The 14,196-nt window shown below is 32.9% G+C and overlaps 1 protein-coding gene across 3 annotated transcripts in view; it reads right to left on the bottom strand.

Moving 5' to 3' along the window:
- Nucleotides 1-14,196, bottom strand: part of LOC135122558 (neuroligin-4, X-linked-like) — a 399,568-nt gene that overhangs the window by 18,065 nt on the left and 367,307 nt on the right. The window lies entirely within an intron of this gene.

The following is a 14,196-nucleotide window of genomic DNA, read 5'->3' as shown; positions in this document are numbered from 1 at the left end:
TCCGTCGGCCGCCTCTCTAATTTTACGTTTTCTCGACCTTTCACGACCCCTATGATACGAAGAAATAGGTCTCTCGGTTCTGTCCATCTGTCTGTCTGTCTGCCGGGTGTTCGAATTTTTATTGGAGAGATAATCTCCGAAACTACTGGACCGATTCGCGTCAAATTTTGTATAGATATTGGGAATATCATGTAGATCGTAAAACGCTAACCAAAATTTTTTTAATCATTCCCACCCACAACTTGATGACATCTCAAAATTTTATATATAATACAATAAACATAATTTAAATCTCATACAATATTATACTAACATACTTTCCCATAATTTCAAGAAAATTGGAAGCACGAGGCAACTTCGCATCGGAATTTCAAAACTAAACTGTCGTTATAAAATTTAAGAAGACGGCAATAAATATACCTAAATATGTATTATAAAATATAAAGTGTACTTCATTAAGAAAAGAAAAACTCAGCTGTGTGTTACACCTTCAAAACAGAACACCTTACAGAGTTGAAAATAATTTTAATACGAGTATATGGGCTTCAAAGAACCGTACAAGCTTACACTCTGTTCAAGAGTCAGTGATTACGTGAAACTTGCATAATGCATTCTGGAGCCGCGTGCGCGTAAGATTACTGCGCGTAGCCCGTGTTACACTATAGAGAAATTTTAAGTTCTGCTTTTGACAAAATAATGTTTCGAACATCCGACTTGATGGTGGTCACAAGTAAAAACATAAACTATGAAAGCAAGGAGACGACACAACGCAAGGGATGAGGCAACAATGAAATATCGGTAGGTACAGTGTAAAACTGGCTTGGGAAACACCGTCCACCAAATTTGTCGACCAGTAGGTAGTTGAACACGCGGTGATCACGCGTCTTTCACTTGAATATACTATAGCCTTCAACTTTTTTTTCTAATTCTAAAATTAATAAGATATCGAGGAACGCAAGTTTAGTGAGTCAGCCTGTATTTAAATTCTTGAATTAATCAAGTAAACTTTCTTTTGATAGGGATACAAAAAAGTAGTCTTCCGTTCTCGTCGGATAATCTCCGAAACTACTGGAGCGATTGTCAAATTTTGTATGTATCTTAGAATCATTTATCATGTAGATGAGTAGTTATATAGTGGGGCTCCTAACTCAGTTTGACCTCACTTGACCTGAGCTATCAGTCCCACTAGTTTTTATCGAACGTTTGTCATCGCCTTGTGCTTGGTCAACCTGACCCAAGGGACGGTTCTGTTTTGCGGACACTCGAGTTTTATCCCGACTATACCCTCATATAACTTTGCAGGAACGTACTGATTTATAAATAAAACAACTAAGTGTAGTCAGGTTGTCTGAGCAGTCTAAGGCGTTAGACTTAAGCTCTGATTCTCGAAAGGGGGCGTGAGTTCGAATCCCACACCTGACAGTTTTTAGTGAGTTCAAATAAAACACATTTCAATGTTATGTTATTTATTGAGGAAATATAAAGTGCAGTCAATTGTAAATATTTTTAACAATATTTAGTGAACAGAAACATTTTTTATTATTAGACATATGAATCTCATACGCTGGGATTTCATTGGTCAATTTTACACAGTCTTCTATGGCTTCCAGATTCACAATTTTGGGAAAGTCTTTAAACGCTAACCAAAATTTGACTGATCATTCCTGCCACCAATGGAATGACGTCATCTCCAAAGTTTACAATACTAAATTTGTTTTAATTTTACAAAATAAGATATTCCTGCACTTGTGGCGTATGAATCCGTGTTGAATTTTCACCCTAGACGTAAAGATTTTTGTAAAGAAAAAAAAATGTGTAACAACATTTTGCAATTTAACTTTGAAACTGCAAATCGAGTGTCTTCACAACTTGCAAACGTTTAAATATTATCGTAATCATGGTAAATCGTTAATCAAAATTTATTCGTTTAGCCCCTCCCAAAAAAACTGACGTCATCTTAAAATTTGGTCGAATAAATCCTTTTTGAAATATGCAAAATACTATGAGTCTGTACTTATACAGGGTGGGTAAAAAAGTAATTAATGAGGTAATTTATTGTATTGATTACATCACGAACGACTCATTCGATTTTACCTAAAATTTCGGAATGTTATACTGTTATTATTAGTATTACATTGTATCTATCCAAATTGATATAGATGTTCTTGCAAAAATCTTGATGACGTCAACACAAAATTTTGTAATGAAAAAACTCGCTTGAAACAAACGCGTAGTACCTTTACTTTAACACTACATATTTTTAAGGGTTATCATAAAACATAAAATTCGCAAAATCAAATCTTACAATTTTTCGAAAAAGCTGAATTTGTTGTATTGTACTTCAGAAACGAAGGAAGTTCTGTCGAAATAACCTTCGACCAATTTTCTTAAATCATTGTGTTAAGATACTCGCTAAGAAATCTGCAAGATTATTCTAGAGACAAGTTTGAAAAACGTTTAATAATATTTTAAGTAGGTACACCTAAATAAGTTTAAATCATCACTTAAAATTAAAATTACAAACTTCCATCTTCAGTGGAGTAAATTTTTATATGTGATAGGAGTATTTTTTTTTACAAATAAAAATATCTTGAAAATTGTTTAAACAACCAGTGTGTCTTAAAGTTTTTCTCTTATAAATCGATACCTGTAAAAATATCAAGGCAGTTCGGTAAAAAAATTATTTTGGTGTATAACCCCGAAATGTAACACCTCGTCGTTGTAAATTCTAGGCACTGCTTTCTCCCAAGATTTAAAAAAATATATTTTACTATAAACGGGTAATCGGCAAACGTGTAAAAAATTATTCTTCATTTTTTGTTGTCGAAGTGGAATTTTAGCACCAAATAAATCTTAATAAACATTTCCCCAAAAAATTATACCCAACACAACTGCACGAAATGGACTGCGTCAGTTTTAAGCACCATTGTAACTGTGGAAATTACATGTGAATTGTGACTTTTATTTGAAACTTGCCACCGTGTTGATTTTTGGAAATCACCTTCGTTGGAATAATCTCGTAATCGGTGTTTAACGCGTCAATGATTTTTCACATATGATTGGCGTAAATATATGAAATGCGATTTTCTACTTTACGCACCAAGGTTCTGAATTATGGTCGCAAAATTATTCAGGTTTTTGTTAATCCACTGATTATTATTAATGTTATTATTATTAGATTCTTTTGCCTGTCAAAAGAGTTTGAGTAAATGGAACGTGCTCGTTACGGTTTGAAAATTCATTTTTAACAACGTTCTCGTTTTTCTTGTCATGCTTTGTCATGTTTACATAGTAAAAAAAAAATCAAGTTGATCTAAATTTTATGCTGTCGTACACAGAAAACAATGTTTCAAAAAAACAAGCCGTTTTCATCATCGATAAAATCGGATGTGCAGAATTTTATGATGCTTTTAAAATAAGCTACTCTTGGACGATTATTTCGTGCGTAAATTATTTTTTTCATGTAGGGGTTACACACTTCTAAAATAAATTGTTCATTCAGCAGGGAAGAAAATATTTTTTCTACTTAGAAATTATTTCCGTAAAAGCACAATAAAAACGAATTTTATCTGGATTACTTTGTTAATGGTGTTGGGATCTCTCTTAACACGTCGGAAAGATGAGGAAACGTAATTTAGAACCGGTGAGAATGTTGCTGACAGTCCGACCAAACTTTGAGCTTAGTTTTGTTTATAGTAAGATTAGTAAGATTATCTCTTGATATGAATTAATCTCTGGTGGCCCCAATTTTTTGCATGAATACCATTCGAACATTTGCCAGAAATCTGTTTGGATGAAAACAACATAAATTTTTAAGTTGAATGCCCTACCTTCTAAATCAAGAGATACTTGTTACTTAACGTATAACGACGTGTTCAGCATACTCTTTTAATGTTAAAAGCAACCTCGGGATACGGGATCCAAAAACAAAACTAATTGGTTACTGTCACATTTCAAATCGCATTTTATTTTTTTATTAATTATGAGGACTCAAGCCACTGCATTAGTCACGCAGGTTGAAATTGTTAATTAAATTTGTTGAAAATATTTTTTTTTTCTAGAATGAAACCAACGACAATAACTGCAGAAGTTATGAGAGGCAGAATTTGATTATTCCAATAAATTGATAATTGTTATAAATATAACCAACATACTTTTTTAACTTCTAAAGTGAAAATTTGATGTCTAATTTAAATGTTTTGCTTGTTGAAATATAAACCTGATAACTGATAAGTGGTAACTTACTTAATATCTCTTTATAAAAGCAATACAGATAAGTGCCCCTAAAGAGCATACTAATTTTTACCAGTTATTCTATTAATAGCCTGAAACTAAAATACATCTTTCATATCTAAGTTGTGTTGTGCAGTCAGGTGAGGCGTTCTTCTGAAGTATGATATTCTTCTGAAATATTCAAAATAAATGATCTTTTTCTCTCAAGTTTCAAAATCAACTTTGTTAAAATTCATTAGTAATGACTAATGGTTAAGAAAAACAAATTTACATGAATGATCCTTCACGTAAAAAAATAATTAACGAAAGCAAAAACGGAAAGGCAGCAAACGGTAGTGCAAATAAATCTAGATAATTACGCAACAGACGTTTCCATTGGACGCTAAATGTAGCCTTTATTAGGAATTTATAGATTGGGCCAGTGAAAGTTGAAAGAGTGTTAACTGGCCAAATTGATTTCGCCTATTATACGCTAGAATAACAAGAGTTTATCACGGATTAGAGTATATCGGACCCTCTAAGACGATTTCTCTGAAGAGTCTTCGGCAAGATCAGGAAATGGTTTGACATTTCGAGGCATGCCTAGGGCTAAACTCTATTCAGGGATCTGACAGATTTATGATTGCTCCAACTTACGCCTTTCATTATTCGGTGTGATACGTGATCGATGAAAAAGGCTCCGGTTCATGGCAACTTTATTATTATACAACGTAAGTCAACAAATGCCGTATTAAACCGAACACAGAAAAAGTTCTGCAAGCTTACAGAATAAATCCATATTTTCTGGTTTTCAGTGACGTGATTTTCGACGTTAGAAGTCAAATATATTGGACCAAATGTGAATGGTACAAATAAAAGGTAACAAAGTTATAAAAATGTGAATAAAGCTATTAACTGGCCACATAACTTTATTTTGTAAAGGGTTATTTTAATGGGAAAATAATGTTTCAATCTAATTGAATTCGGTATAACATGGTTAAAGAGCTTGTGTTATAGTAATGTAGAATGTATACTTATTTGATATTCTAGAAGCAATCTATTGTGTTTATGGTTGGATATTATACTTTAAAGTTTAAAAACTTAATTATAATTTCCGATTTTTAAAAAATGTAAACAAAACAAGTATACATTTACTTACTAGGTATTTAAAGTTGCCGGAAAATCATAACCATTTATGATGGATCATATAAAAGACATATTTTTTTGGATCATAACATCTTAAGCTCTTTTGAGTGCGTGTCGTAAAATAAAAAAAAATGTGTTTCACATTTTTAAATGCATAATAAAATTTTCCATCAAAGTATCCTTTACCGAACGTCCATCCAACGTAAAAATATTGTGCACCAAATTGCTGTGTAGGTGAAATTAGTAAACACAACACCAACATCGAGAATTTTGTTGTTTTATTAGAAAGTTGTTTTATGCGATTATAGGAAACCTTGGATTGTTATTATTTGCTACTGATATCTTTATTTCGTGTATCACGAGCTTCTGAATGTTAATTAATTATTATTATTGTACGATTAAAGGTTTGACTTTTTACGTAATACACACTATAAACTATTAGTGACAGTATAATCAATAATACTAAATCGTCTCCTGAGAGTGTCGACTTCATTTAAAATTGCTTTGTAGATAAAGTGCTGCCTAACAATTATATGTTGTGATAGTTGTCACAGTTTATGGAATACAAAAATGCGGATTGCTTATTTTTGTCTATCTTCCAACGAATCAACTTCAAAATTACAGTACCAATCACTTTAAAAGTTTAAGCATATTTTAAGATTATTGTAAACATTATGAGACGCTAATCAAAATTCTTCTGTTCATCGTCTTCAAAAAACTGATGACATCCATTTAAAATTCATCTCGATTTTTGAATGGCATTTATTGTATTTTAGAGGTGAGGTCATAACTTTACAGTTTTTTAATGAAAGTGAATTATTTTTATTTCCTGAGCGTAAGCTAAGGAAGTATGGTAATCCAGTCCATCGGGTTACTTGCCAGTTTTATGTTTTCTCAACATTCCATGACCTCTTGAGTACCACAAAAGTGGTCTTCTCTTCCCGTCTATCTGTTTGTCTGCCTGTCTATCGTCTGTGTCGATTTTTATTAGACAGATATCCTAGAAAATATAATATTGGAGCGATTACTGTCAAATTTTGTATGTATATTAGGAACATCATGTAGATGATAAAACACTAACTCAAGTTTGACTAATTATCGCCACCAACAATTTGATTACGCCATCTCAAAGGATTCTAACTTTAAATGATTCAAATGTTATACAATAATATACTCCTATACTTGTAGTGTAGGAATCCGCTTTGAGTTTTTTCCCTAAACGGCCAAATTCTCCCTTCTAAAAAAATAAGTATAATAACCTTTTACTATTAACACAGGATATAAGCCTGCGTTGCTTGAGTAGTGGCTTAGATACGGGCCGTCTGTCCGCGTCTGTGTCGATTTTTATTACCCAGATAATCTTGTAAACTATCAGACTGATTGTTTGACAAACTTTTTGTATATATGTATTAGGAAAATCGTGAAGATGGTTAAATGCTAACAAAAATTTGTCTGATCCTCCCCACCAACAACGATATGACGTCACCTCCAACTTTTACATTAGTAAATGCTATTTAAATTTTATAAAATAACATACTCCTCCACTTGTAATTTATGAATCCGTGTTTTACATCCTGATTTTTATAAAAAATCAAAGTTGTATAACAATTATTTAACATTGAAATTGCAAAACCGAATGCTCTGAAACCTTGCAAACGTTTTAAGGTTAACGGAAACATGGTAAATCGTTAATCAAAATTTATCCGTTTGCCGTTTCCCTAAAACCTGATGACGCTATCTCAAAATTCTTCCAAATAAATCCTATCTCAAATCTACAACATATTATATACTTCAGTCTATACTTCCGATTTATCTTTCCACTCATATTTTTTAGATTTTTTTATACAGGGTGATTAAAAAAAAAATTAATGAGTCAATTTAGTTTATTGCTTAAATCAGGAACGGCTCACTCTATTTTCCCGAAAATTTGGAAATGCAATACTATCATTATTAGTATTACACTGCACATATTCAACCTGATACAGGTATCCTTGCAAAATTGTTGATGACGTCATCACAAAATTTTGTAACGAAAAACTCATTTGAAACATACGAGTAGCACGTTTCTTTACATTTACTTTAACATTATATACAAATCTTTATTTTAACTTATATGTGTTCATAAAAAATACAATTCGCTAGATTCGTATGCATACAGATAGATAGATAAGCCCTTCATTTTCTTAGAGAGTCGGTCATTTGCCAATATCAGTCTTGTCTTAGCAGGTACTAGCCCCACCCACCCACCCTCTCTTTTCTTAGAGAGTATGTCATTGCCAAAATTAGTTTTGTCTTAGCAAGTACTGATGACTAACTTTTACAAAAAATGATCAAAATTTGGAAATATTACGAGCTTACTTATATGCACAAGGCAGAACATGAACATCTTCTCTAGTGTTTAGTTGGCCATGCTTTAATGGATTTTTCTTTTGTTGTTTTTGTTTTTGTTTATAATTCATAAATGTCTATTTTTTTGGTTTATTTATTAATGAAAAATAACAGCTTGTTTTATTAATAATAATACACAACGATCAATGACTACTGGTTGTTATTGTTATTGTCCTAAAAAAAATAAAAGTTAGATTTCAGCCACCATCGTTATATACTAAGAAATCAGAAAGTAAGCCGGAGGTATTCACGCATTAGGTGCGTGCATTGTTGCCAAGGAATTCTTTATTATTTTTTTGGGACTCCCGAAACCCCCGTATATAACGTACAGAAGAGTTAATTCGCCATTTTCCAGACACCCGGTATAAACATAAACAGTCGAAGTTAAGTATGCACACTGACAGTAACCGACATTTTCCCGTTGGTTACATGTTTTAAATATATTTCATATTGTTGGCATGTGTGGGGATTGCGCTCCCTTGAAATTTGCGCCAGACAGCGCAGGGGCTGCCGGGTGTCATTTCCGCCACTGGTTCTTATTTTACAGTGGTTATCAGAAAACAAAAATAGCAAAATCAAATGTAATAATTTTTCAAACAAGCATGATTTTCGACCAAATTTTTTGTTCTGAAATTAATCGAGAAATTGGTAACAACTATAGAAATATTTATTTATTATTTATAACAATACGTGTGTTGCAATCGTGTATTTAATATTTAACAGAATTGCAAAGCAACATGTTAAAACGAACTCATGTGTTGTTCATAACTCATAAGGTAAATTACAATCATTGATTAAATTCGTACATATGTATTTAATCAATGTTACAATCAACTGCAGTTCTACCACATAAATAAAAAGAAAGTACTGAACATTTTTTGTTTAAACTGAATGCAAAACTAACTGGATATTATATGGCTCAACATTGAGTTTACTATTTAAATTATCTTTTAGAAAAAGAATTTAAATTTCCCAAAATACTTCGTTCGCAGGTATTAAGGGGCAAACTACTTATTTCCGTATCGGTATCAACAATCTAGAAAAAAACTGTAGTATTTTTATGATGGTAACATTAAGAATTATGTCATCTTTCATCGAATCATCGTTTTAATGTACAAAACTGTTTTTCTTTGCGAAAAAGAGCTCTGTAATATACTCGTTTCATCAAAAGTATTGACTCATGCTGAACTATACTGAATATAATAAAACAAAAAATTGTATTAAATTTTTTTTTTCGGTTTCTGTATAATAAAAATTTCGAAAAAATTAATTTTTATAAAAACCTTATTAAAAAAATCGATTTAAAAATAACTAATACTACCTAGAAAGTAGGGACTTTTTAATAGGATTTCCGCAGAAATCGGAATAAATTTGATAAAATTGGTCATAGTTCTTAATTTTAAAGTCATACGTCAGGAATTTTATTAGAACATTTTTTATCACGTTTTATAAATGCAGGAGAATACTTAATTACAACAAATATAACAAAAATGTAAAACTAACGGAAAGCAATGCGAAAAGGAAGAGCCACATAATTAAAATTGTTTGTACGCTGCAATAAAATTAAACTTTATAATCGATTTTTTGGATTTTATGAAATGGGAAAATAGTACATTATGGAACTAGTGGATGAAGTTGAAATTTCTTCATCCGCGAGTTGCATATACTATTTTTTCTAAGAAATTAGGAAATAAATGTTTGTTTATGGTAGGTATTTTATTTTTGAAATACATTAACTGTAATAGAACAATTTGTGCAATTATCACCAATAATATTTACACTTTTATCGTAAGTATTATTTGAACTTGTATCTTTGTTTAAACTTAGTTGGCTGCTTCCTGTATCAATAACTGCACTTGTTGAAGTTGATGGTTTATCTATAAACAACCTGTTTGCAATATCTTTTCTTGCAGATAACGATTCGTCGATGTATCCTTCAGCTACGGTGGATGATTTCCACCCACCGTGTCTTTTTAACATCATAATATCGCCGCCTGCATTCACTAATAAAGTCGCAGAAGTTCTGCGGAATGCATGGCCCGTGTACTCTTGAGGGTTTCTTAATTTCAAATATGTGGCTATAGTTTTTGGCATTGCGCTAATTTTATTTATTCCAACAAATTGTTTTGTACACTTCCCTGATTGATAATTGCAAAATAATCTTGAACTCTCTAAAGCGGGAGGACGGAGTGCAAAATACTTCCTGCACAGATCAACATATTCAGCAGGAATAACAAATTTTCTCGAAGTTTTGTTTTTAGTATTTGGAAGTGTTATGATTATGTTTTCACCGTTTTCCATGTTATTTAATTTCAATCCATAAAGTTCATCGCAGCGGCAAGCACCCGAAATACCAATTACTAGTACCACCTATAACAAATTAGAAATTATTACTTATGTAGATCCACAATGTTTGAATTACTTTTGTCAATAAATAAACATGGTCCGGTGCTTCATTTATAAATTTTATGATTTGTTCTTTGGAGAAAGTGTTGGATTTTTTCGGGTGATACCCATCGGATTTTCTTTTCAGAAATGCTCGTAGGTTTAAATATTTCGAAATATCTATGTTGTTTTTATTTACAAGCATCGCCCTTAACATCGAATATTGTGCCCACAGTGTGGACGGTTTCTTGTCTTTAGCTAACTCCCCAAAATATGCACCAAAAACGTCTTCATTAAATGAACGGCATTGTTTTCTCTCTCTCCACTTCATAAATTTTCGGTATGTTAGCTCATAAAACTTTTTAGACTTTTCGGGTATCAGATTCGAAAATGCCGCATTGGCAGCATTCAAAATTTCTTCAGAAACTTCGTCAGTCTCACTCATGTTCATTGTTTTCACTTGTGTAAACTAGCAGTATTAAACGTCAAACACTAACGGGTCGTCCAGCCTAGGCGTCATGATTTTCGAAGCGCGCGAAGCGGACGGTGCGGTCGGTGCAGGCGATACGCGACACGTTTCGCTAGCTGCGAAACGCTCAGGCTGGACGACCCGTTAAAATCGTAGACGGCCGAGTATTTTTCCACTAGAGGGTGAAATGAAATTTCATCCACTGCCAGCGATGGGAAAATGACAAACTTCAACCTTAATGAGTAGAAAATAGTATATTATTAGCCAAGGTTGCAAGGCCAAGCATTCTAGACCGAGCGCAAATTAGAACCCGAGACGCGCAGCGTCGAGGGCTCTGAAGCGCGAGGTCTAGAAGTGGCTTTGCAACCGTGGTTAATATACTATTTTTTTCACTAGTAGAAACCATAAGACAATAAACTGAAAAAATAAACGTTAAATTCTTTGACGCAACATGATTTTGTTCTGATTTCTAGTCAAACTTGATCCAAATCTTCAACACAAAGAAAACCGTTTATACTTGTCGCTGAGTTAATCATTTTATCTTCTACCGTCTACCAACTACCCTGCGTATACTCAAGTAATGGTTGTAGCACACATTTGTTCATTTTTTAAGAAATAATCACATCAAACATTGCGTACATAACCTCAATTTTTCTTTTTGAACCCATGGTAGCAAAAGTTGAATTTGCTACCACTAAATGAGTCGACATTTGCATGCGTCCTGGCTGCTAGTGAAAAAAATTAATTTTAGTTGAATCCAGTTTATTTTTGCATTGATTTTGCATTGTTATAATAATGCAGTTGCCAACGGTGCAATATCAAAAGGATATTTACAATTGGCGAATTTTTTATTAAATTTGTATATACTTGTAGTGCACATTAGTCTAAATTAAAATATTTGGTTAAATACGTGCAAAGATATGCATATTCTAAAAAAGTAAGTTTGTTAAAACAGTGTTAGACGTTTGGTAAAAATGAGTTGAAATTTGTTGATAACTTCGTGTAATTACGATGTTGGCGTTGTTACGTTGTATCTTCGTGTCGTTATAAGTTTATAAACCGAGGTGTATTTTTTTAAATGATGGCAGATAACAACATTTCTTTGTAAAAAAATTAATTAGTTCTTCTGGCATGAGAAATAACTTCAGCAGTTACAATATATTGGGTTAAAATATCGTGGAATGAACCGACTGTGTGTCAAAATACATTTTGAAATGGGGTCCTTGGATGACGTAATGAAGTTTTTGTTTTCATTGGTTGCATAATGTTTGAGCACATGGCTAAAAAATGGTGCTCATTGTCTATGTAAAAACGGTTGTTGCTGTCATGCAGTTAGGGCCTGTGTCATAGCTTCGGAATAGAGTCGAACATGTCGAATGTAAAGTGGGAAGTGATTACTGGCTCTGTAACAGGGATAGTAAGTTGCACTTGATGCTAATGCAAACCATTTGTCAATGTATCGAGAGATCAGTTAAATCTGATCTTGAAGAAAATCCTAATGAAAAACGCTGTCTGAGCGATTCAGAAATTGATGTCTTTTGTGAGTAACACCATCTTCAGTCAATAAAGATTTAAAAATCGCACAAGGTTGTAAATTGTTTGCAAGTTGCTAGTAGTAGCTATGTTTCATTTGCTTACAATGTGGATATAGTTTGATTAATGTGACAGATCTTAATTAACGTAGATTATGATGGGAGAATTCTGATAAGTAATCATATCAGAATATCACTTTCAAAATATTAGTAAGTAAGGTAATTTGTAATTTTTAATATTCTGTATTTAGTTTAGGGGTTTAACATTGTATTCTGTAATGATTTGACGTTTTAAAAAAGCTAACTTATGTTTAAGGAACTGAAGAGATCAAATTTGTAAGCAGTGACCGAGATATTATTAATGGCGTTTGTCAGTTATCTTTGCCACACCTTTTTCTTTTTAATTTTCCGAGGAATCCCCAGAATCATTTTATGGAATGACTTAATTTGGTGTTTTCTGGCGATTCTTAACTTAAGGAATATGAAGTGTAAGTTTTTCGCTTCCAGCTGTCTGCCTTCTTACTAGAGATTCTGTTAGATAATTCGAATTAATAAACTGATTGTTTTGATTGAAATTATTTCATTAATTATATGATTCAAAAAACAACTTCACAAATAATCCACCTCCAGGTCGAGTTATCATACAAAAGTGTAAGATTGGGTTAAATTTTAGAGTTTATATGACACAATAAATAATAAATTCCTAATAAACATTTAGTGAAATTTAAACTGTATCCCTTTAGAAAGTTGACCATGTTGTTTTAAAATGTATCTGGATCTTTTAGGTATTATCGTACAACGCCGAAAGCATTTTTTTATGTCTGTCTTAGTTTTTAGGAGTTCTATCTAATAATAATGCACAACAGACAACACTGTGAAACAACTTTTTCGACTTATTCGACAATTATATTATCATAGTTCGGTCAATTTACACAAAACCGTCATAAATTATACACCTAACTCTTCCTTGTGAATCGCTCTATCTATTGGTGAAAATCACATGAAAATCCGTACAAGTAATAGTATCGCGTCCAGACAGACATACAGACATACAGACATACAGACATACAGATACACAGACATACAGACACACAGACACACAGACACACACACGGAGAGAGAGACTTTATTTTATACAGGGTTTATAATGATTACAGGGTCGAAGTAGGCATTGAAAATGTGCCGCCTATCCTTTCATGTGTATTTTACTAAATGTCTAAGACGCCCGCAGTGTGGACATTCTATTGTACTATGTAGTTATACCATACTATTTCACTGCCTTCCTTGCAGCGGTTCCCATTTATTTCTTTATTATTATTATTGTTTTTATTTCCTAATTTCAGTTGTTCCATTTTTAAAATTTATTTTTAGCTTCATCCGCAAACAGAATACAAATACAAATCAAAAGAGCGTTCATGACATTGTATAACAACCATTCGCAGTAAATTACATGATGTGGAAAATGAGCAGGCTCCAAAGTTTGCCCTTTTGAACGTGGTATTGTAGGCTTTTAATGTACCATGCGGTACAAACTGTAAAACTCCAACTTCAGCTGCAAGTTGGCGAATGCTGATGTCGGGCTTTTCTTCGTCGCGTTCCAAAATTTGTTCTTCAGCTTGCAGTGTTTTTTCGGTCCTATCACGGTTACGATCGTGAGTTTGAGGCTTGAAGGTACCATGTTCTCGGAGATGCTGCATTACAGATGTAATTGTTCGCGCACACGGATCGCGCGATTTGGAAAGCGCTCGATCCACAATTCGCCAACCAACCGGGCGCTTCCATCAGTCACATCATAAAGCATAACCATGTCGACACTCTCTGAATTAAAAAAAATCACCATTTTCAAAGACGTTAAGAAACACTACCAGTGGCGTGTATAACAATTTATTTACACAATGCAATAAATCTTATTGTGAGGTATTCCCCATTTTTTTTATTGCACACATTTTGAAACCATTCTTTATCCAGCAATTTGCTTTTTACTTCCCTAGTGTAACCTAAGGAAGTATTGCAATAGGGTGCATCCGTCGAACGAATAGTTTCACGCTTTTATGACGTTACATG

This window comes from Zophobas morio, unplaced genomic scaffold, assembly GCF_036711695.1.
Source record: "Zophobas morio isolate AGI-343-1 ecotype UQ-CSIRO unplaced genomic scaffold, CSIRO_AGI_Zmor_V1 ptg000005l, whole genome shotgun sequence".
NCBI lineage: Eukaryota > Metazoa > Arthropoda > Insecta > Coleoptera > Tenebrionidae > Zophobas > Zophobas morio.
This window is presented reverse-complemented; position numbering and strand designations above follow the sequence as displayed.